The sequence below is a fragment of the Manihot esculenta genome, chromosome 17, assembly GCF_001659605.2.
Source record: "Manihot esculenta cultivar AM560-2 chromosome 17, M.esculenta_v8, whole genome shotgun sequence".
NCBI lineage: Eukaryota > Viridiplantae > Streptophyta > Magnoliopsida > Malpighiales > Euphorbiaceae > Manihot > Manihot esculenta.
The window spans coordinates 15436864-15462344 of NC_035177.2; positions in this window are offsets into that span (position 1 = coordinate 15436864).

Here is a 25481-nt window from a genome sequence, read left to right on the forward strand (position 1 = left end):
TCTTCTCAAAACACATCCACTGGAACTCAAGGAAACATACCATATGTTAAGCCTGATTTCAACACATTTCTCATCAAGAAACGTAAAACAAGATCCATGTACAAAGGGATTAATCATACACCAGGGCAAAGCACAACTCTATCCATAAACATAACTCTATTTCATATTACATTACATCACATTATCTTACAATACATTATGTCATTTTACAATACATGTCCACACTAAAACACTAGTCTATTACAACAACAATAACCTTAATGTAACAGCCCGGAAACCGGTACCCTCTTTGTAACGGCCCAAACTGCTCGGCGCTAGGACTCAGGTCGGCTTAAGGCCGCCAGAACCCGTAGCAAGCCTAAACTACACTCCAACTATCCCATACATGATCCGACTGGACTACCAGCTGACACACTTTTTCTGTAAAAATACCAGACTTAACCTTTAAAACATCAGACATCTCAATCTGAAATAGCCCTCAGGGCTAAACCAGTGATACACTACCAAGTAACCTCCATGCACTATGCTTGGAAACATAGAACCCACTCTGTAGGGTCAGCATATCATAAGTTAACCTTGGCTACCATAGAGTCACAGGAATCAAACCTGGTCTTCTCTAATGGACTCTCTATGGGTCACAGGAATCAAACCTGGTCTTCCCTCTGCACTGGTCTTGGGTCAAGGGAATTACACCCTGTCTTCCCTCACAGTTATAATTCACTGGGTTTTCGAAACACAATATGTATTAAGCCTGGTTTGACTCATTTCTCATCAAGAAACTGAAAACAGGATACATGCATATACAAGGGATGAAATACTATAGGCAAAGCACATACTAATCCACAAGCACACTATCTGACTGTTTATTACATCTGTACTACATATCTCTTTAATTTACATCATGTCCACACTAACGATACACAAGCATACTGAAGCCAACACTCTGATGCTTCTGACTTCCCAGCTAACCTTGTCCCTGCAAAACTGGGATTAAGGGAAAGGGATGTGCTATAAAGCCCAGTGAGTAGAAACACTGAAAACAGTTCATTCATACGCATTTTATATGAAAATGCATCACAACTCAAACATTCCATATCTTGGATTAGACATGACCTCAAAACTCCCTCGACGGGCTATTGATGTCGCCTTGGTCCAATCCTCATAAACAATGAAAATGCAATGCACCATATTCGTGATTCTAATGCAATCACCCTAAGATATATCATGGCATCCATGATGCATGAACTATGCTATCAAGCATTCTGTTACTTTAATATAAAATATTAAGTTTAGTTCTACTCACCTCTGCTCCTCTGGCAGAAACTGTACTGACTCTGCAACTGCTAATCCTGACGACCTCCCTGAACTGTCGGGTCCAATCCTACACAAATGGACTCGAATGAGGTGTCAAACATACTCTTATCAACGCTTAAACAATCCCCCCTAACCCCTTCTGAACCTCTAAAAACAATCACACAAAGCATGCAAACGAAGGCTGGACAGAACACATTCGGCGGCAGGTTCGGCGGCCGAATGTCCTGAACAGAGCCGAAACTCAAGTACCTTCGGCGGCCGAATATCCTCTTTCGGCGGCCGAACCCTTTCGGGCTACTTTCGGAGGCCGAATCCCCTAAACAGAGCCGAACCTCAAAGCACTCAGGGGCAAGCTGTGGCAGTCTAAGCCACCATGCAAGGGGTTCGGCGGCCGAATCCTTCTTCGGCTGCCGAACCTGAGTTCTTCAAGAACTCAGCTTCTCCCGCAACCTAGCTCCTCCATCTTTTCCTCCTCTCTAAACATGCATAACTCCAAACCTCAACTTACATATACTCAAGTATATGCTCCAAAGGGGTCCAAAACTACCTAGTAACCCCAACAAACAACACTCATAACACATAATCAAACTTCTCCATAAACTCATCAAAACTAACTTAAGCATGCAACTCTACATAACTCCCATAACCTCTTTAAAAAGCTATTAAAAAACCATTAAAACAAACTTAAAGACTTCCCTTACCTCCTGAAATCAGAAGAGGAACAACCAAACTCAGCAACTCCTCCTCCAAAGCTTCAAACCCTCACAACTCTTCTTTTCTCTCCAAAACGTTCAAAACTTTTTCAAATGATCAACCCTCTGCATAGGCTGATTAAAAACTTGCAGATGAGTCAGGAGAAACGTGGCCTAACCTCTGGTCATGATCTGGAGGCGAACACCTGGCCAAATCACGGACTGAGGAGTGTGCACAGCTAACCGACCATCCCAGTTTCGGCTGCCGAAACTGCATGCAAAACCATGCAACTTTCGGGGGCCGAACATAAACTTCGGGGGCCGAACATTGGGCACTTTCGGCGGCCGAACTTAACATTCGGGGGCCGAACATGACAGAAACTCCTTTGGCCATTTCTCCCTAAAACTCAACTATTTCCTAATCAAACCGTTAAAATACGTTAAAACATTTTAGAAAACCTTCACTCTATCCTCAGGAAACCTCTGACATCCTTGAATCCCACCGGACGGTAAGAATTCCGATGCCGGGTTTAGCCGGGTATTACAATCTACCCCCCTTATAAAAACATTCGTCCTCGAATGTTAAAAACAACAAAGAAACCATCAAGACCTCAACCTATTCCTGAATTCCACAGCTTTCGCTGCGCTACTCTGATCCTTACTCCTCTTTCTCTTTATCTTTTTCTAACTTTCACTTTCTAACTCTCAATAGGTGATACTCAAATCGCTGATCACATCAACATAATAATCAACTCTTTTATCAAATCAACTAGGAGATCATCATGCTTAACTAAACTAATCTCTTAGTGAAACGCTCAGTCTTTAATTCTCAACAGATACCAATCTGTACTCTGATCATACCAATCTGTAAATCCACTCAACTTAAATTAGAACAGCTAGTAGATCATTCAATCCTATCTAGGAACACCTGTAACTGCTTAGTAGTGATCTTGTTAACTGTAAACAGTTATAACAAAATCTCAAGAGTCTATCCTTCGTTTTCCACAACAACACTGGAATATTCCAGGGTGAGGTACTAAGTCAGATACACCCTTTATCTACTAAGCTCTACTAAACTCTCTATACTTTTCTGACTCTTCTGAACTCTCTCTTTCTCTGCAGGTGCCATCCTGTAGGGTAGAAGGAAAGAAATGGTTCCGCGTCCAGATACCACTCTTATTCCAAACTCTAACTCCTTAACAGATGGAAAACCTGACAGCTCGTCTGGGAAATATCTAGAACTCACTAGCACTGGGTACTGAGGGTAATTCCCTGTCCTGACTATTAAACATGCTCCCAAGAGCTAAAACAACCCTCTGATAACCCTTCCTGAATAACTGTGAGCCTATAGGGCTGACATCAACTTCTAGGCACCTCTATACTCTGTCCCCTTAAAGGACTACCTTTGATCCATCCTGAACTCTAAACTCTCCTACCTTGTCTCTATGGACACAGGTAGTACCATAAGTAATGCATCAATCCGCCCTAGAATGACATCATACAGTCACTTCTAGAACCATAAGGTCAGCTGGATCGCATCTACTCACCTCTATCTCTATACTGTACTGACTGACTGACTTTGCTTCAGATGGTATCAGAGCATAGGGCCTCTTAAGTACGGTGTGTTGAGCATTTTTGTTCAAGGATTAGAGATATCCCACATCGGAAAGAGGTTGGTTTAGATGTTCTAGGAAGGCAAGCACAATAAGTAAACTCATGTCCACTAGGATAAGAAAGTTAAGTTTTGTTTGAGGATGATGTGATATGCCATGAATATATGCATGTGCATAAATATTGTACTGTGTATGCATGTATACAGTTTGTAGGTTCATGTGTTTTCATATGAACTCTATGTGTGTGCTAATGTTTGTTTCTTGTGTGTTGTTCTTCAGGAGAGCTAAGATGAGTCGTTCTATGGAATCAGATCCGTCTGAGGGATCTTTTGATGAAAGTAGGAAAGGAATGATTTTAGCAAGAGCATCAGGAGATCAGAGAGAGATAGAAGTAGATGTGCAGAGAAGAGATATAGGTATACAGGTGAATATGAATGAAGAAGATGTTCAGAATCAGGATTCTAAAATGTCAGGTGTAGGAGAGAGTGAACCCTCTACGTGGAGTACAGCTACCGCGAAAGGAGTGATGTGGGGGAGAACCATTAAGAAAAAGGTAAGAGGCCTTAAAGGAGCAAAACAGAGAGAGTTTTGGAATAGGATAGGAACTAGTGGTGCTGGTCCGAGTTTTGCTAGAGGCAAACCAAAATGTTTGAGGTGTGGAAGGTTGCATAAGGGAGTTTGTCTTGTTGGTACGACAGGATGTTACAGGTGTGGACAGGAGGGACATGTGATGCGTGAGTGTCCTTTTGCGTTCCAGTTGGTTCAGTCTCAGGAAGCAGATACAGATAGAGAAACTCAAGCTGATAGGCAAGGAGGAGAGGCTGACACATCTGACATAGGAGTACCAGGTATGTTCTCTTATGCGTATTCTGGGAGTATGGCACAGTTAGATGTTTAGAGTGGATAGTAAAGAGACAGAGAAGAGTTAATAGTTAAAGGATAGTGAACTAAAGAAGAATTTTGATTTCTCAAGAAAGAGTAAGAGTAAAAGGAAGAAGGATAGAGTAAGAAAAGCAGAAAACAGAACAAGAGATAGAAAACGAAGAGTAAGTAATAGAATAGAGTAAGGAAGAAAGTGTTAAGAGGTAAGAATAAGCTCAGGAAAAGATTAGAATCAGTCTGGGATTAGATGGTAGTTGAGGCAGAGGAAGAGGGTGAGCCTTTTCTTCAGTAAGTTCCCAAGGGAAGTTCCATTCTCTTCATCCTAACCTAGTAGGCTAACACATCATACACGGTGACGTTAGATACGTTCACTTGGAAGTGTTCGGATGTGTATGTTGTTTGTGTTGGACCCCAGTGTTTCGCTTTCCTTGTTGTTGTGAGCTGTTGGTAGGATGGGTTTGATGACTTCTGGGCGTAGAGTGTGTTTCTTGGGTCAATGGACCAATTCCTTCCTTTGGGAATTAGGTCGCCTCCCCCACTGCTCGAACCCTTGACCTCCCACTTTAAGGGAATAGTCTGGTGAGAGTGAGTACCAATTGTTCCAAATCCACTCGGGCTAGGGCGGGCCGTAATGGCTCCCCCGAGGGACAAATCCTGCCTGGAACCCGTGAGGGTGAAGGGATGTTAAGAGCTGCTCACAGTGGCTGGGCCCAGAGGAAGGTCACGGGCTGTGAGCGGTAACAGTGCCGGGGTTCACGTCCGGGCTGTTCCACTTAACTCTTGCGACTTCCCAATCTTCCTCAGACATGCAAACCTGGGGTTAGGGGAAAGGGGTGAGCTAAAAAGCCCAGTGAGTAGAAACAATAAAATAGTTCATTAATTACATGCTTTTATGAAATGCGTCACAGCACAAACATTTCACATAATGGATGGACATGACCACCAAAACTCCCTCTGTCTGTAACATATCATGGTGCCCGGCCCTTCGGGCTCCTCAGGACTTCATTATGCCCGGCCCTTCGGTGGGGCTCCTCAGGACTTCATTAACATAACATATATAGGGCTATTGGGGTCGCCTTGGTCCATCCACATCAACAGAAAATAATGCAATACGTCATATTCGTGTAACTAGTGCAATCAACCTATTACATATATACATGATGCATGAACATGCTTTAGGCATTTGATTTCGTAAAATAAAAGATTAAGTTTAGTTCTACTCACCTCTGGCAGACACTGGACTGACTCTGCAACAGCTAACACTGATGGCCTCCTCTGTCCCTCGGGTCCAATCCTACACAGGTGGACTCGAATGAGGTGCCAAACACACTCTAAACAACTCATAAACAACTACCCAAAAACCCCCTCAAACATCCTCAAAACATGCATAGAAAACAACCATGAAAGGGCTGGACAGGGCACTTTCGGCGGCCGAAGGCCCCTTCCAGAGCCGAAAGCCATACAGGTTCGGGGGCACTTTCGGCGGTCGAACCCTCTCTCCAGATCCGAAAGTCAGGCACTTTCGGCGGCCGAACATTACCTTCGGCGGCCGAAAGTCTGCTCCAGATCCGAAACACAACTTTCGGGGGCAAGGTTAGGCGGCCAATCCATGCATCCATAGGCAGGTTCGGCGGCCGAAACCACCTTCAGCGGCCGAAACCACCTTCAGCGGCCGAACCTGAGTTCATCCAGAACTCAGCCCTTAATGCACACAAGCCTCCAAACCTTCCAAACACCCTAAACAAGCATCCAACCTCTTAAAAACATGCATAAACCCTTAATCATGCATAAAGGAGCTTAAAACAAGTTTAAACTCCAACCAATAACATTAAAATACATACATAAATAGCTTATGACCCACATAAGCTAAAACCAACAAAACTACTCAAAACCTCACTTGCTCTCTCCCAATCATGCATACACTCTCCCACATGCATAAAGGAGCATAAACGAACATAAACTCCACAACACAAACATCACATAAACATACATTGGGCATAAAACCCACATAAACCCTAACATGCATATCTACCCATACTCAACCATCAAAACATCTTTAAACTTACTTAAAACTCCATTAAAACATAAAGGAAAGCAAGGATCTACACTTACCTCTTGAAGATCGAGGGTTGGTGTGATCCCTAACTTGGAGTTGTGGAGGATGCAAGCTCTAAAAGCCTCTAAGCTCCCAAAACTCCTATTTAAGCTTCAAAACTTCAAAACAAGGGTAGTACTCATGAAAACTTGAAGAATGGGTAGAGAAAGCATGAAAACGACCAAAGGAGGACAAAAACTCACCTGAGCTCGAAAATGGGGAGAAAACTCGCCCATTTCCGATCTGAGGGCTCTTTATAGGTGGCCTGGTCAACGACCTTCGGCAGCCTAACGTGCCCCCTAAGCTCATGCATGTTCGGCGGCTGAACTTGAGGTTCGGCGGTCGAACCTTGGTTCATTCAAATAAAGCTTTCGGAGGCCAAAAGCGCTCCCGAAACCTTCCCATGTTCGGCGGCCGAACCTCACTTTCGGCGGCCGAACCTGGCAATGGCCTCCTTGGTCTTTTCTTTTCAAAACTAAATTCTTTTCCATTTAAAACCATAAAATCATGCCAAAACATTTTAGAAACACATTTTACCCCTCTAGAAGTCTCTGGCATCTTCAGAATTCCCGATTCCAATGGAGATTCCGCCGGAAGGTAGGGATTTCGATGCCGGAATCTAGCCGGGTATTACAAAGACGATAAAAGAGTTGAAGACCACGAGGAGAGGACACAGGTAAATTAGCCAAACCATCTGTAACACGATTAGACTCTCAATAAACATGAGTGAATTTTACTTGGTAATTTAACTGAAATAGGTGATAACATTGTAACAAAACATTCGCAGGCCTCAAATTCACACCCTTGTTACCTTCCAACAGAGCAAGTTCTGCTTTGGAATCCATTTCCACAATGAGCCATCAAATCCCCATATTTCAAGCTAGCTGAAGTCCAAATATAACTGCATGAAGTTCCGCACTCATCGATGAGTAGGTGCCCAAGCAAACATAGGAGCCACTTAACTAGACCCCATGCCAATCACGCAAAACACTCCATGCGCCACCATCACCATGATTTCTTTTAGATGCACCGTCTGTATTGAGTTTAATTTAATCCGATAAGGAAGGCTGCCATGCAACATTGGTGATCATCTGAGCACCAACTTGGGTGCGAACCCCAGTGGAACACCACGCCTTGAAATTATGTGCAAGTTGTAAATTGAAATAGACGAATCGATGGTCTAAGGAGGTGGTCACATTACGAAAAATATTTTCATTCCGCCATCTCCATGACCACCACAATCCCAGAAAAAGCACCTACGCAGACGAAGACTCATGGCATAGGATGCACTCCAAAGAAGATAGCCTAGGTAACCAGTCAGCAATGTTCAAAGACAAAAACAATGAAAGAGAAGCAGGATGCTAAATACGTGTCCAGAACTCAAGTGCTTATGGACAGTCCCGAAAAATATAGAGCATGTCTTCCTCAGCTGCACCACAAATGGAATAGCTCATATCTTGTATAAATCCTCTCCTCCATCTTTCCCTGTTAATCATAAGTTTTCCATGAAGCAAGAGTCAAATAAAGCAACGAACGCGTCGGGCAACAGGTACTGCCCAAACTTGGCTCGTAGAAGAGGAGGGACCTGTAATCAACAACTCATACACAATTTTAACTGTAAACTTGCCACTAGGGGTAGCCTTCCATGCCAGTTGGTCTATGGCATTTACATCAGAGAAAAAATAATACTTTCCACTAGTTTGCATCCCTCCTTTGAAAGATAAGGTCAAATAGAGTCCCAATCCTAGTCATAACCCTTTCAATATTGAGATACCACAATATATTCACATGAAGGAGGAAATAGGCATGTTAGAAAGTCACATAAAGGACCCTTCCTGACCCAATTATTTTTCCAAAAAGATGTACTCATTCCATTGGACACAACCACATATAAGCCTTTTTGCAATAAAGCAAAATTACTACTGTACCTCTCCAAATCAAAGAACCATAGGACTGAGGTGTAAAGGAATTCAAATTTAATGGAACCCTAAAGTACGTACCTTTCAGAACTCTAACCCACAAAGCATGATCTTCTTTGAGAATCCTCCATCCTAATTTAGCATGAATGCTAAATTCATTAACCGAAATAATTTTAACCCCAGGCCGCCATGATGCAACGATAAGCATAGTTGAGTCCATTTAACCAGATGAACACGTTGACCACCCTTTTGGTCACCCTAAATAAACCTCCGCACCCATTTGTCAAATTCATCACACACAGATTTAGGCAAGTAAACAGATTGCATCAAATGATTGGGCAATGCAGAGAGAACATATTTTGCTAAGGTAACACGCCCTACAAAGGAGAGAACTTCAGTATTCTACTAGCTAAATGATTGTCAACATTAGCGAGAAGATCATCAAAGTGATGTCGAGAGACCCTTCCTTGCATCATAGGAACTCCTAGATATTTACCAAGGACCTCAGCATCTGACATCCTTATCATAGAGCAAATTGGCTGCTCACATTTGCTAAAAAATAAACTTTGGATTTTTGAAAGTTTACTTTCTACTCGAAAGCAAGCCCAAACACCTCCAAACAGTCTTTATTACCTTCATCTGCTGAATAGAGGATTCACTAAATAGAAGAAGGTCATCAGCAAAGAAAAGATATGAGAAGGTCCTCCTCTGCTAATCTGAATCGATTTCTACTCACACAAGCTGATAGCTTTATTATTAATTAAATGACCCAACCTTTCCATTACTAACACAAACAAATACGGGGATATAGGGTCCCCCTGCCTTACTCCTGTAGAAGGGCAGAAACTTCTGAGACTAAATCGTTCCAGCAAACCCGCATGTTACAAGTCTTAAGGAGCGATTCAATGACAGAAACCCATTGTGTTGGGAACTATGCTTGGGTGAGAGTTTCAAGCAGGAAATCCCATATTAGCTTGTCATAAGCTTCCTCTACATTAATTTTGAGCACCATCCATTTTGCACTAGTTTTTTTGGTTTGCATACTATAGAGCACCTCTTGAAAAATAATCACATTATCTTGCAGCTGACGCCTCGGGATAAAACTACTCTAATTTGGTGCTATAAGAAAAGGGAGAACGGACTTCATTCTATTGACCAATACTTTGGCAATCACCTTAAACAACACATTACAGAGGCTAATTGGCCTGAACTGTGTGATCAACTTGGGTAACTACACTTTTGGTATTAAGGTGTTAAGAAAGTCACTTATAGAGGGAGGAAGAGCTGAGCCCCATAGGACTGCAAGAACCATATCTGTAGTGGAATCCCCAACTACACTCCAAGAATTTTGAAAGAAAGATGTAGGGAAACCGTCTAGTCTTAGAGCTTTCAAAGGATCCATAGAAAAGAGAATAGTCTGAACCTCATCTCGCATAAAATTGGCCGCCAACTCAACTACTTGCCCCTCAGACAATAATGGAAAACTATGATCCATAAGAGGTCGAGTGGATGTAGATGTCTCAACAGAAAAAAATCCTTGTAAAGATCCTGAGCTAGTAAGAGGAGTGCATGTTGATCTGAGCACCAATTACCCAACATATCTCTTAAAGCGTGAATATGCTTCCTTGCACTTTTAATAACCGCACTAGCATGGTAGTAAGTAGTATTACGATCACCTTCGGTAATCCTTCGCTCGCAAGATTTCTAAAATCACATTACTTCTTCTTGGTCAAGTAAGTTCTCATACTCAGTAAGAAGTTTACGCTCAAGCACAATCAGACCAAAGTGCGAGAACACGCTCAATACCTATTGAATGCCCTGGATGTGAGCTAGCAATCGACGCTTTCATTAGTGTAAGGAGCCAAACATCTCAAATTTCTATTTTGCTAGCTCGTCCTTCATACAAGAGAAAGCAAACCGGATAGAAACACCAGATTTCCAGTTTGCACAAACCAACCCCACATAGCCTGGGTGTTTCTGCCAAGTAGCCTAAAAACAAAAAGGAGTCGGGCTCTATTTTCAACATTACTTTTTAGACTAAGTAACACTGGACAATGGTCGGAGTAAACTTTCTGGAGATGGCGTACATCTGCTGATGGAAACAAAAGTCACCAAGAGGGAGCACAAAGAATTCTCTCTAACCTAGTTGCACGTACAGAATTAGACAAATCCCCGCACCACCATGTAAAAGTAGGCCCAGAGAAACCCAAATCTATGAGCTCCAAATCAAAAATTCAATCTCGAAAATGCCGACAGTGAGCATCTACATGAGTACTAATCCTAATGGTTTTAGAAGGGTCCACAAAGTCATGAAAATTTCCCCCCAACACCCATGGAGCAGATGCAGGCATATTAAGATTACCTGTAATAATTCGAAATCCGGACCGCTACCGGCGCTAGGATTCAGATCGACTTAAGGTCGCCGGAACCCGTAGCAAGCCTACTATACATCCTGTGTACCTGATAAAAATCCCATACATGATCATGCATTTTCATAAAACTTAAACATTTCACGAACCAAGGCCTGACCTGTGCATGCATCATAAACTGTATGCATAAAACCCACACTAGAGCCCTCATCAAATGCTCTAGTATGGTAAACATCACATGCCTCAAGCTTGGTTCAAACATAACTCATCATTAAAACTTTTACATAAAGATCATGAACAATAGGGATTTACAAAAACATATACAAGGGCCAAGCACAATTCTAATCCATTATACATTACATGTCCACATTTATTCTATTATATCAGCTATACCAGCCACAAAGCCAACTCCCCTCGCTATCCTTGATCCTACAAACCTAGGGTTAGGGGAAAGGGATAAGCTACAAGAGCCTAGTGAGCAGAACTATAAAAACAGTTTAATAAACATATGTTCATATGAAATGCATCACAACACAAACAATTCACATCAAGATGGACTTGTCACCAGTAACCCTCTACATATCCAATGTGCCCGGCCCTCGACGGAGCTCCTCAAGATTTTCGCTTAAACATAACATAACATATCCATAAATGCCAGGGGCATAGAATGGGCCTCGACCTAGACTTTCTCTTATCATATTGCCAGAGGTGTAGAATGGGCCTCGACCTGGACTTTCGTATCATATCATATCATATCATATCGAGGGCTAATGGGTCATTCAATATCCATCCACATCAACAGATAATTATGCAATGCATCATATTCGTGAATTCTAATGCAACATCCTAATATATATCATGGCATTCATGATGCATGAACATGCTTAAAAAGTTTAATTACTTTTAAAAAAAATAGTTCAGTTCTACTCACCTCTGGCTGACGCTTGACTAAAATTGTAGCAGCTGACTCACTGCTGGCCAGTACGGTCTCCCTGGTCTGATCCTACACAGGTGGACTCAAATGAGGGACTAACACAACTATTACATGACTCTAAACAATTCCCCAAAAACCCCCCTAAAACATCACAAAACATGCACATAAAACAAGCAAAGGAAGGCTGGATAGAGGACTTTCGGCAGCAGGTTCGGCGGCCGAAGGTCCTCCACAGATCCGAAAGTCAGGCACTTTCGGGGGCAGGTTCAACGGCCGAAGGTCCTCCACAGATTCTAAAGTTAGGGATTTTCGGGGGCAGGTTCGGTGGTCGAAACCTCAACACAGATCTTAAAGTCATGCTTTCGGGGGCAGTTTAGCCGGCCAAAAGGCTGCCTCCCAAGCAGGTTCGGCGGCCGAACCTTTCTTCGGTGGCCGAACTTGGGTTCTCCAGTAAGGTAGAACCCAAAACTACCCTAAGCACTCAGCCTCCAAAACTCCTCAAATCCTCATATCCAACCCCTCAAAACATGCATACACACTCATCAAGCATAAGGGGCATAAAAACTAGTCTAAACCCCAACAAACAACTATAAAACATCACAAGAGCAATAATTCATCATCAAAACTAACACAAACCCTAACACTTTAGATCTAACCAACTCATGCATTTTTAACCTTTAACCTTTTTAAAACTTACTTAAAACATAGAAAAAAGCGAGGATCTACGCTTACCTCTTGAAGATCTAAGGTAGATGCAACCCAAGCTTGGAATTGAGAAGAAATGGTCTCCAAACTTTAAAATCTTGGATTCAAATTAAAACTTAAAAAACAAGAGAAAACTCATGAATATCTTGAAGGATTTGAAGGAAAAACAACAAAATCAACAATGGGAGGGTGATACAGCATATTTTAGTCCATTTTATCATTATGTTCTTGATGTTTACTTACATCTTTTCTGCCTAATTTTGTGGTTTTAATCAAGTTTTGCAGATAATAGGTGTAAAGAGACAATCTGGTGAAAATGCTCTTAAAACTGTCAAAAAGTGCCAAATATGGAAAGTGCCAAAACAGGAAAGTTTTCAAATAAGAAAAGTTTTCAGAAAAGGAAAGTTTTCAAATAGAAAGTGCAGAAGCAAAAGCAAATAAGGAAAGCTCATTCAGAAGATTATTTGAAATTCAAATCGCAGATCTTTCTTTACTTGTTCAAAGATGTGCACACACTGCAGCAGTCATATCTTCCTATTTAGGCAGCAAGATTTCATGAAGACGCGCTTGCCTCTTCCGCATTCAGCATTCAAAATTCAAACGAAGGCTCCACCTAAAAAGAAAAGACTGGACAAATTCACTTTCCCTTCTGCACATCCATCCGCACGCGCCAACTTCATTCTGCAGAGCATCCGCGTGCGCTTCTTGCCTTCTGAAGAGCTTGCAATGCGATTCTTTCCTTTTCAGATACAACTTGGGCAGCAAGCACCTCTTGGGTAGCAAGGGCAGCAAGTAAGGACCTAGGGCAACACTTTCAACTATAAAAAGACACATAAGGAGCCTCCCCATAGCTTTTGAAGCCCCCCTTGGAGGCACCTACGGGATTCGCATCTCTTCTTCTATCTTTCTTCTTTTCTTTTATTTTTGGTTTTTGTTTCAGCCATGAGAGGCTGAAATCTTTTATTCTAGTTGAAGATTAGGTGATGCTTTAGTTGTTTTATGGATTGGGAGACTTGATCAAACATTGTTTATCTTTTGTTATTCAGTATTCATACAATCTCATGCTTAATTCCATTGTTGCTTTGTTGTTTTGATCAATATGGCCAATTGATTCTTGATTGCAAGGTAATAATATGTTAGTTTGGGTGATTTAAGTCCGTAATTGCTTGGATTATTCAAACATAAGAACACTTGGTGTAAAAACCAAGGAAATTGTATGATCTAGCAACATCTCATGCGTTTGAGTAGTTAGGATTGGATCTCTCTCTTTCTTCATCCAATTAACAATTGTTTGATGCCTAAGGCCCAAGGACGTTCCTTGGCATTTTTTTAATTAGTAATTAATTAGAGGACGTTCCCTAATTGGTTTAATCATAAGGAGAGACATGGTGGTGAGAAGCGTCTTCCATCTCCATAACTAATCTATTGAATCAATCAAAAGAAACTAAGTGTCAATGATCAATCCCAACAACTGAAGTGGATCCAACTCTTCAACTAGAGCTTTCTTATTATTTATTTCTCTTTTATTTTATTATTCGCTTATTTTAATTGCTTTCAGTAGTTTGTTAATGAAATCAATCTCAAATCCCCCATTTTACTTTTACTGCAATTTATTTTTATTCCGCTTTCAGTTTTATCTCGTTTTAGTTTGTTTTGCTTTCAGTTTTATCTCGTTTCAATTTGTTTTGCTTTCAGTTTATTTTGCTTTCAGTTTATTTCGCTTTCAGTTTATTTTACTTTCCGTTTATCTCGTTTCAGTTTTTTTTTTTCAGTATATTTTTGTTTCAGTTTATTTTATTGGTCTTGATAAGGAAAATAGGTAAGTTCCCAATTCCCTGTGGATTTGATCATTTCACCACTATCTGCAGTTGTAAATTGTTGATAACCAGAGAGGTTATTTTTGACAGGCTTCGACAACCGCGAGTCAAAAATTAGCGCCGTTGCCGGGGAATTGTTCTAACTTGTTTATTTTTCTTTCATGACCAGATCTGAATGTAGGGACATTCTGCCTTACAATCCAAAAATTGAACGCACCATCAGAAGACTAGAAAAGCAAGCCACTGCGCCAGAACACCCAACTGAAGCCACACCTGTGCCTGAAGGAGCTTCTTGCGCAGACCACCATCTGAACACCATCAGAACACACCATCAAGCCGCACCAATGGCTGAACCTAATGCACAACATGCTGCCCAAAATGGACATGCTGTCCATGATCAAATAATTCAAGAAAACCTGGCCATTAGAGCTCCAATGCCAAGAGAAAGAACCATGAGAGAATTGGCAACACCTGTAGGCGATCAAGCACCACTTTGCATCACCTATCCACCTCTGACAGTTCCCTTTGAACTGAAAACAGGTTTGATCCATCTTCTTCCTAAATTAAGAGGTTTGCAAAATGAAAATCCACACAAGCACTTGAAAGAGTTCAATATTGTTTGTTCATCTATGAGACCTCAAGGTATTTCTGAAGATCATGTTAAGTTAAGAGCTTTTCCTTTTTCATTAGATGACTATGCTAAGGATTGGTTATTTTATTTGCCACCTGGATCTATCACTTCTTGGGATGATATGGTTATAACTTTTCTGAACAAATATTTCCCAACATCTAAAGCCATTGGCATAATAAGAGAAATCACTAGCATAAGACAGAAACCAACTGAAGATTTATATGATTATTGGGAAAGGTTTGAAAGACTGTGTACATGTTGTCCACAACATGATATGTCAGATAAGTCCCTCATAGAGTTCTTCTATGGAGGATTGCTCTCATCAGAAAGGAAGTTCATTGATGTAGCTTGTGGAGGATCCATTGCAGACAAGGCACCTAGAGAGATGAGAGAGTTGATCTCTACACTTGCAGCCTTATCTAGGCAATATGGAGAAGAAAAACAACTGCAGAGAGGAGTCAATGAGGTAAGTTCATCTTCTATTTCTGAATTGACATCTGTTATGAAAGATTTTGCCATAGGACTGGTTCAACAGATTCAAGCAGCCCAGCCGCCTAGGCCATGTGGGATATGTTCTTATGTAGGCCATCCAACTAATCAATGTCCTACTCTTCAAGAAGACAACCAGCAAGCTAATGCCATTGGAGGATATAACAACCAGCCTAGACATGATCTATATTCCAACACATACATTCCAGGCTGGAGAGACCATCCCAATTGCAGCTACGGAAGGGCCAACAATAATCAGAACTATCAGAACTACCACAAGAATCAGACCTAACCAGCACCTTCAAATCCCAATCAGCACCTTGAAAGAATGATAGAGACACTTGCAAACTCTGTGCAAACTCTCCAACAACAAGTGGGATAGCTAATGAGCAAATCAATCTGAATCCCAAGGTAAGCTCCCTTCCCAAACTGAAACTAAACCCAGACAGAATATGAGTGCCATCACCTTGAGAAGTGGGAAAGAACTTCAAGATGCTAGATTCGAGGAAGAGAAGCAAGTTGCACAAAAGCCTGCGCAATCTGAGGCCACCCCTGTGCAATCTGAAACAACTCTTGTGCAACACTCACCTGAGCCAGCCAGCCGAGCCCCATCTGAAGCCATTCCTGTGCAGAAGATTGATCAAAAGGTATGTTTGCACATTCCACCTCCTTTTCCAAAGAGATTTGAAAGAACATAAAAAGAAAAGGAAGAAAAGGAGATCCTTGAGACTTTCAGAAAGGTTGAGATCAACATACCTCTACTAGATGCTGTCAAGCAGATTTCCAGGTATGCAAAATTTCTGAAAGAGCTTTGCACCAATAGAAGAAAGCTTGCTGAGAGAGAAAAAGTAAGTGTAGGTAAAGTTGTTACTGCTGTTATTAAAAGAGAGCTCCCTACTAAATGCAAAGACAAAGGTATGTTTGCAATTTCTTGTAAAATAGGGAATGTTGGAATTAAGAAAGCTATGTGTGATCTTGGTGCATCCATTAATGTCATGCCTCTTTCTATCTATAAATCTCTGAATGCATGTGCACTGAAAGTGTAATACCCGGCTAGAATCCGGCATCGGGATTCCTGCCTTCCGGCGGAATCTAAGGTGTTGGATCTCTCTAGAAGGGGTAAAATGTGTTTTCTAAAATGTTTTTCACATGATTTCATGGTTTTAAATGGAAATGAATTTAGTTTTGAAAGGAAAAAGACCAAGGAGGCAATTGCCAGGTTCGGCCGCCGAAAGTGAAGTTCGGCCGCCGAACATGGAAAGGCTTCGGGAGCGCCTTTGGCCTCCGAAAGTCTTGTTTAAACGAGCCAAGGTTCGGCCGCCGAAAGTCAAGTTCGGCCGCCGAACATGCATGAGTTTAGGGGGCACGTTAGGCTGCCGAAGGTCTTCGACCAGGCCACCTATAAAGGGCCCTCAGATCGGAAAAGGGCGAGTTTTCTCCCCATTCTCGAGCTCAGGTGAGTTTATGCCTTCCTTTGGTCGTTTTCGTGTTTTCTCTACCCATCTCTCAAGTTTTTCATGATTTCTACCCTTGTGTTTGAAGATTTAAAGCTTAAAAGGAGTTTTGGGAGCTTGGAGCTTTTGGAGCTTGGATTCTCCACACCTCCGAGTTAGGGGTCACACCACCCTCGATCTTCAAGAGGTAAGTGTAGATCTATGCTTCCTTTTATGTTTTAATGAGTTTTAAGTAAGTTTATTGGAGTTTTGAATGGGTAGAATGGCATGTTTAGGTTTATGTGGGTTTTATACCCAAATGTATGTTATGTGATGTTTGTGTTGAGGAGTTTATGTTAGTTTATGCTCCTTTATGCTTGTGGGAGTGAGTATGCATGATTGGGAGAAAGTATGTGAGGATTTGGGTATATTTGAGTTTGGTTTTTGGCTTGGCAGAATCGGACCTGTCGTCCAGAGGGGACCAGGTTCGGCCGCCGAAAGGAGTTTCGGCCGCCGAACCTGCATGGGAGGCAGTCTTTAGGCTGCCGAATGTGCCCCCGAAGGAGGGACTTTCGTTTCTGTCCTAGGGTTTCGGCCGCCGAACCTGCCGCCGAACCTACCCGAGTTTCGTCTCTGGAAGGGACTTTCGGCCGCCGAAGGTGCCGCCGAAAGTGCCCAGTCCAGCCGTTTCTTGGGTGTTTTCCATGCATGTTTAAGTGGCGTTTAGAGGGGTTTTTGGGGGTATGTTTATGAGTTGTATAGAGTATGTTTGGCACCTCATTCGAGTCCACCTGTGTAGGATCGGACCCGAGGGACCGAGGAGGCCAGTAGTGCTAGCAGTTGCAGAGTCAGTCAGCGTCTGCCAGGAAGTGAGTAGAACTAAACTTAATCTTTTATGCACAAAATCTAATGCCTAAAGCATGAGCATGCATCATGATTATGTATAGTAGGTTGATTGCACTAGTTCACGAATATGTTGCATTGCATTATTTCATGTTGATGTTGAGGTAGGGTGGACCGAGGCGACTTCAATAGCCCATATCTGTCACGAGTCTTGTCTTAGTCCTTTGAGAGCCGGACAAGTACCTGTAGGAAAGTCCATGTGAGCTCTCAATGGACCAGACACCATGTTATGTATGTTACAGGCCTTTGTGAGCTCCTATGGGGGAGCCGGGCACCGACAGAGGGATTTTTGATGTCATGTCCATCCTCTGAGAGGAAAGATGCATGCAAAAAGTCAGACTCTCAGAAACCAGGGTCCGTGGGGAATAAATCTTGCATAAGCCCCGAGACGGACAAGATTATGTGATTTCTCTGTGTTATGACGCATTTCATGAAAGCATGAATAAGAAAAAGAAAGAAGAAGTTAAATGAACAATAATATACCTAAAAATGGAGGAATTAAAGCAAATGTTCTTAGTAAAATGAAATCATAATTAATGAACTGTTTTCTCTGTTTCTACTCACTGGGCTTTTTAGCTCACCCCTCTCCCCTAACCCCAGTTTTGCAGGTCTGAAGTTGAGTTCAGAAGTTTTCAGGGTAAAGATAAAGTCAAGTTGTATGTATATGTAATAGTTTATGCTTATGTTTCAGTTTAGTAGTTTTAGAAGTGGACATGTAATATAAGTTGATGTAATGTAATTTGAGATAATGTATGTAACGGATAGTAGAGTGTGCTTGGCCCTATAGATTGGTTAATCCCTGTTGATGCATGGTTATGTAATGTTTTTAGATGTTGAGTTGTGTTTGAACTAATCTGGTGGCATGTGTTGTTTACCACACTAGAGTTTTGATGAGGACCCTAGTAGAGGTCTTATGTTTGTGGTTTGAGGCATGCACAGGTTAGGTTCTAGTTCTTTGGATGTGACTCCAGCTTGATGTATGATATGTTTACCCAGCTAGAGCATTTGATGAGGGCTCTAGCAAAGGGTTCATTATGTTTTCAGTTATGTTGCATACAAGTCAAGCTCGGTATTAACATCAGATGTTTAAGCTTTTATATTAAAGTTTTTGATCATGCATGGGATTTTACCAGGTAATAGTATGTATGTTGGCTTGCTACGGGTCCCGGCGGCCTTAAGCCGATCTGGATCCTAGTGCCGGTGGCGGTTCGGGCCGTTACGATAAGGTATCGGTTTTCGGGTCGTTACAGAATGGTATCAGAGCTTTGGGCCTCAAGAGTACGGTGTTTTGAGCAAGGATGCTCAGGGATGAAGGTATCCCACATCGGAAAGAGGTTGGCTTAGAGGTCATAGAAGGGCAAGCACAATAAGAAAGATCAAGAGTAAAATCATGTCCACTAGGATAGGATGTTGAGTCCTGTCTTGATGATGATGTGTAATGCCATGATTTTATGCATGTGCATTAATGTTATGCATGATATGCTATGTATGTATGTGCATTAATGTTATGCATGATATGCTATGTATGTATGTATGACATGTATGTAGGTTCATGTGTTTCCACATGGACCGTATGATGCTAATGATTGATTGTATGCTCGTGTGTTGTTCTTCAGAGGAGCCAGAATGCGAGGTGCTCGTCGATCTGTGGAATCGACTGGAGTTCCATCTGAGAGGGAAGGTTTGGACACCTTTCCCCCTGCTCTACCAAGAGCGCAGTCATGGGGAGTTAGCAGATGGGAAACATCAAGGGACCCTGGAAGGTCTTTTGATGCAAGCAGAGAAGCGATGGCTCCAAGAAGGATGTCAGCTAGTATGAGGGAAGTAGAGTCAGATGTTCAGAGAAGGGATGTCAGTATGGGAGTCAGAGTACCTGAAGAAGGTATGGGAGATTCTCAGGAGGATGCTCAGACTCAGGATTCTAGGATTTCAGGTTCAGGAGGGATTGATCCCTCCACTCTGAGTACAGCTGCCACGAGAGGTAAGAAATGGAAGAGAGGTCTCAGGAAGTCGCAGAAGAAGTTTTGGCAGAATCTGAAGGCTAGTTTGGGTTTTGGTGGTTCAAGCTCTGGCTCGGGCAGTTCAAGGTGCTTGAGGTGCGGAAGGCCGCACAAAGGAGTCTGTCGAGTAGGGACTACAGCTTGTTTCAGGTGCGGACAAGAGGGGCACATAGCACGTGAGTGTCCCACTGTGCCTAGGTTGGCTCCGTCCCAGCCAGCAGCTCCAAGTAGAACAGCTCAGCCAGTAGCTCCAGCCGTGTTTCAGGTTGGTGGTCGAGGCAGAGGAAGAGGGTCAGCCCCTCATTCCTCAGGTTCCCGTGGAGAAGGTCCGTCAGCTTCAGCTCGGATCTTCACCCAAGCTCAGCAAGAGGCAGACACATCGAACATGGTGGTGCCAGGTATGCTCACTTTTGAATGTTCTGATGTGTATGTTTTGTGAACTCTGGTGGTTCTCTTTCTTTAGTTGCTCTAGGAGCCGTCGAGAGGTTGAGTTGATAGCTTCTGGGCTAAAGTGTTCTTTTTGGGTCAGTGGACTCGAGTGTGATCCATCTGTGGCAGAGTCAGTCTGCCGGTCCAGTTCTGTGTCAGCTGGGGGTAGATGCCTTCCACCCGACATTGAGGTCCTAGACTTGACTGTCTGGACGTCAGTTTAGGGTTGGATTGGTTTTTTCTACTCGTGGTACTATCTTGGTCTGCAGAGACAAGGTAGTCAGGTTCAGAGGACAGGATGGGTCAGAGGTTTTCTTCTGAGGAAACACAGTAGGGATGCCTAGAGGTTTGATGTCAGCCTGTCAGGTTCATAGGGTGCGTAGGAGGGGTTGTCAGAGGGTTCCAGCTCTTGTTTGAGAGTTCAGCAGTCAGGTCGGGGAACCAGCCTCAGTGCCAGTTGTTAGAGAGAATTCTTAGATGTCTTCCCAGGCGAGTTGTCAGGTTTACCATCTGTCAGGGAGTTAGAGTTTGGTATAGGAGTGGTGTCTGGACGCAGAACCATTTCTACCTTTCCCTATAGGATGGCGCCTGCATAGAGAGAGGTAGCGGTAGAGTAGAGGCGAGACTTGGTAGACAAGGGGTTTTGTCCGACCTAGTACCTCACTCTGGATTGCTCCAGTATGGTTGTGGGAAACGAAGGATGAATCCTTGAGACTTTGTAACGACTGTAAGCGGTTAAACAAGGTCACTACCAAGGGCAGGTATTCCCATGTAGGATGGATGATCTATTGGGACAGCTAGTAGGAGCTGTTTGTTTTTCCAAGATAGATCTGAAATTCGGGTACTACCTGTGAGAGTTAGAGTTAGTTTTGGGTTAGTAGTGAGAAGAAGCCAGTTAGTAAAGATGAGAAGAGAAGAGTAAGAGCAGAGAAGGAGGAAGATAGAGAAGGATCAGAGTAGCGCAGCAGAAGCTTGTGGAGTTTAGGAACCTGGGAGTTCTTACTCCAGCGTTTGGTGTCTCTCTTTGGAGAGAAGCTTTAGGATCCACTTGCTTGCTTGCATGCTTGTGTTTGTCGTTTTAACATTCGGGGACGAATGTTTTTGTAAGGGGGGTAGAATGTAATACCCGGCTAGAATCCGGCATCGGGATTCCTGCCTTCCGGCGGAATCTAAGGTGTTGGATCTCTCTAGAAGGGGTAAAATGTGTTTTCTAAAATGTTTTTCACATGATTTCATGGTTTTAAATGGAAATGAATTTAGTTTTGAAAGGAAAAAGACCAAGGAGGCAATTGCCAGGTTCGGCCGCCGAAAGTGAAGTTCGGCCGCCGAACATGGAAAGGCTTCGGGAGCGCCTTTGGCCTCCGAAAGTCTTGTTTAAACGAGCCAAGGTTCGGCCGCCGAAAGTCAAGTTCGGCCGCCGAACATGCATGAGTTTAGGGGGCACGTTAGGCTGCCGAAGGTCTTCGACCAGGCCACCTATAAAGGGCCCTCAGATCGGAAAAGGGCGAGTTTTCTCCCCATTCTCGAGCTCAGGTGAGTTTATGCCTTCCTTTGGTCGTTTTCGTGTTTTCTCTACCCATCTCTCAAGTTTTTCATGATTTCTACCCTTGTGTTTGAAGATTTAAAGCTTAAAAGGAGTTTTGGGAGCTTGGAGCTTTTGGAGCTTGGATTCTCCACACCTCCGAGTTAGGGGTCACACCACCCTCGATCTTCAAGAGGTAAGTGTAGATCTATGCTTCCTTTTATGTTTTAATGAGTTTTAAGTAAGTTTATTGGAGTTTTGAATGGGTAGAATGGCATGTTTAGGTTTATGTGGGTTTTATACCCAAATGTATGTTATGTGATGTTTGTGTTGAGGAGTTTATGTTAGTTTATGCTCCTTTATGCTTGTGGGAGTGAGTATGCATGATTGGGAGAAAGTATGTGAGGATTTGGGTATATTTGAGTTTGGTTTTTGGCTTGGCAGAATCGGACCTGTCGTCCAGAGGGGACCAGGTTCGGCCGCCGAAAGGAGTTTCGGCCGCCGAACCTGCATGGGAGGCAGTCTTTAGGCTGCCGAATGTGCCCCCGAAGGAGGGACTTTCGTTTCTGTCCTAGGGTTTCGGCCGCCGAACCTGCCGCCGAACCTACCCGAGTTTCGTCTCTGGAAGGGACTTTCGGCCGCCGAAGGTGCCGCCGAAAGTGCCCAGTCCAGCCGTTTCTTGGGTGTTTTCCATGCATGTTTAAGTGGCGTTTAGAGGGGTTTTTGGGGGTATGTTTATGAGTTGTATAGAGTATGTTTGGCACCTCATTCGAGTCCACCTGTGTAGGATCGGACCCGAGGGACCGAGGAGGCCAGTAGTGCTAGCAGTTGCAGAGTCAGTCAGCGTCTGCCAGGAAGTGAGTAGAACTAAACTTAATCTTTTATGCACAAAATCTAATGCCTAAAGCATGAGCATGCATCATGATTATGTATAGTAGGTTGATTGCACTAGTTCACGAATATGTTGCATTGCATTATTTCATGTTGATGTTGAGGTAGGGTGGACCGAGGCGACTTCAATAGCCCATATCTGTCACGAGTCTTGTCTTAGTCCTTTGAGAGCCGGACAAGTACCTGTAGGAAAGTCCATGTGAGCTCTCAGTGGACCAGACACCATGTTATGTATGTTACAGGCCTTTGTGAGCTCCTATGGGGGAGCCGGGCACCGACAGAGGGATTTTTGATGTCATGTCCATCCTCTGAGAGGAAAGATGCATGCAAAAAGTCAGACTCTCAGAAACCAGGGTCCGTGGGGAATAAATCTTGCATAAGCCCCGAGACGGACAAGATTATGTGATTTCTCTGTGTTATGACGCATTTCATGAAAGCATGAATAAGAAAAAGAAAGAAGAAGTTAAATGAACAATAATATACCTAAAAATGGAGGAATTAAAGCAAATGTTCTTAGTAAAATGAAATCATAATTAATGAACTGTTTTCTCTGTTTCTACTCACTGGGCTTTTTAGCTCACCCCTCTCCCCTAACCCCAGTTTTGCAGGTCTGAAGTTGAGTTCAGAAGTTTTCAGGGTAAAGATAAAGTCAAGTTGTATGTATATGTAATAGTTTATGCTTATGTTTCAGTTTAGTAGTTTTAGAAGTGGACATGTAATATAAGTTGATGTAATGTAATTTGAGATAATGTATGTAACGGATAGTAGAGTGTGCTTGGCCCTATAGATTGGTTAATCCCTGTTGATGCATGGTTATGTAATGTTTTTAGATGTTGAGTTGTGTTTGAACTAATCTGGTGGCATGTGTTGTTTACCACACTAGAGTTTTGATGAGGACCCTAGTAGAGGTCTTATGTTTGTGGTTTGAGGCATGCACAGGTTAGGTTCTAGTTCTTTGGATGTGACTCCAGCTTGATGTATGATATGTTTACCCAGCTAGAGCATTTGATGAGGGCTCTAGCAAAGGGTTCATTATGTTTTCAGTTATGTTGCATACAAGTCAAGCTCGGTATTAACATCAGATGTTTAAGCTTTTATATTAAAGTTTTTGATCATGCATGGGATTTTACCAGGTAATAGTATGTATGTTGGCTTGCTACGGGTCCCGGCGGCCTTAAGCCGATCTGGATCCTAGTGCCGGTGGCGGTTCGGGCCGTTACGATAAGGTATCGGTTTTCGGGTCGTTACAGAAAGACACAAGAGTTGTGATACAATTAGCTGATAGATCTGTGGTATATCCCATAGGTGTTCTAGAAGATGTGTTAGTTCAAGTAGATGAACTTGTCTTTCCTGTAGATTTTTATGTGATTGATACTAAGGAAGATAGTTGCAATACTAGTTCTGATATCCTTCTTGGACGTCCTTTCTTGAGTACTGCTAGGACTAAGATTGATGTGCATGATGGTACTTTGACTATGGAATTTGAAGGAGAAGTCATTAAATATAATGTCTATGATGCTATGAAATATCCACATGATATGTCACTTGTTTATGGTCTTGATATTGTTGACTGCTTGAGCCAGGAAATATTTAATGAGAATCAAGATTGTATTTTGAATGATGATCTTTGCAGGAATGAAAGCCAGAAAGAGCCAAAACTAAAAGAGACTATCTGTAGCGTCCAACAGGTAGTTTGCAGTCAAGCACAAGATGAAGAAAACTCTGTGGCACCACTTCAGCAAGGACTTGCACAGACTGAAGCCACTGCCTTTCGGCCGCCGAACTCCACCATCTTCCGGCCGCCGAATCTTTCACTTCAGCCCCTATTTCCACCACTTCAGCTTCCACCTCAGGAGTGTTCTGCGCAGAAAGAAAAGGCTGAAACCAGTTCAGCCAGACAGCCAACAACCCATGCGCACAAGGAACAACTGGAATTCCAATCGCCCAAAGCAAAGGGGTATGAGAAACACTTTCTGCCAAAGCCACCAGATAAGGCAGAATCTTGTCTGCCCAAACAGAAGCTCTCAATGTGGCAACCTTCTGAATGTGTAGGAAGCGACTTTCCCTTTGATAGGCCCAAGCACACAAAGGACAAAGACAAGAAGAATGCAAAACATGATGTTTTGAAGGAACCATATCTGAAACCATACTATGAAGGATTCACAATGCAAGTAGTGGAAGAAATTCCACTACATCAACCATCTCAGTCAACCTAAGTGATCATACCATGCACACCACACCCCAGGGGAGTACTTAGTTTCCTTTGTTCTTTTATGTTTCTTATACATTGAGAACAATGCATGATTTAGGTGTGGGGTTACATATCTCTTTCTTTTTCTCCCTTGTCTCTTCTTCTTTTTCTTTCAGTATTGCGCAAACTGGTCTTCTTCTTCTCTTTCAGTTTGCGTTTAGCTTGCATTTTCCCTTCCTTTCAGTTTCATTTTTGCGTTAGACTAGTTCTGAATAGCCACAGTTGAAAATTTTTTTAAATTTATGCTTTCAATAACACACACACAACCACAACCTTCTTCTTCTTTTTGATTTGCCCTACTCAAACTGATGAACTATGTTAGATGAGCTTTTCTTTCCATGACCCCATTGATGTGATGACTCTTTAAACTTATATTGAATCAATTGCAGTGAGTTGTATTCATGTTTGAGAATTGCTTTTTGAATTGAATCTTTGAGCTTGCCATGGTGAAAAATGTATTGATGACACTCATTAGAGAGAATGAATTGAAATTTGTGTGAATGAACTTAACATGACTTGATTTAGCAATTGGTGTTGATTTGCCCAATGCATTGATTAAAGAAATTCAGCAAAGGCTTAGACCTCATAAGCA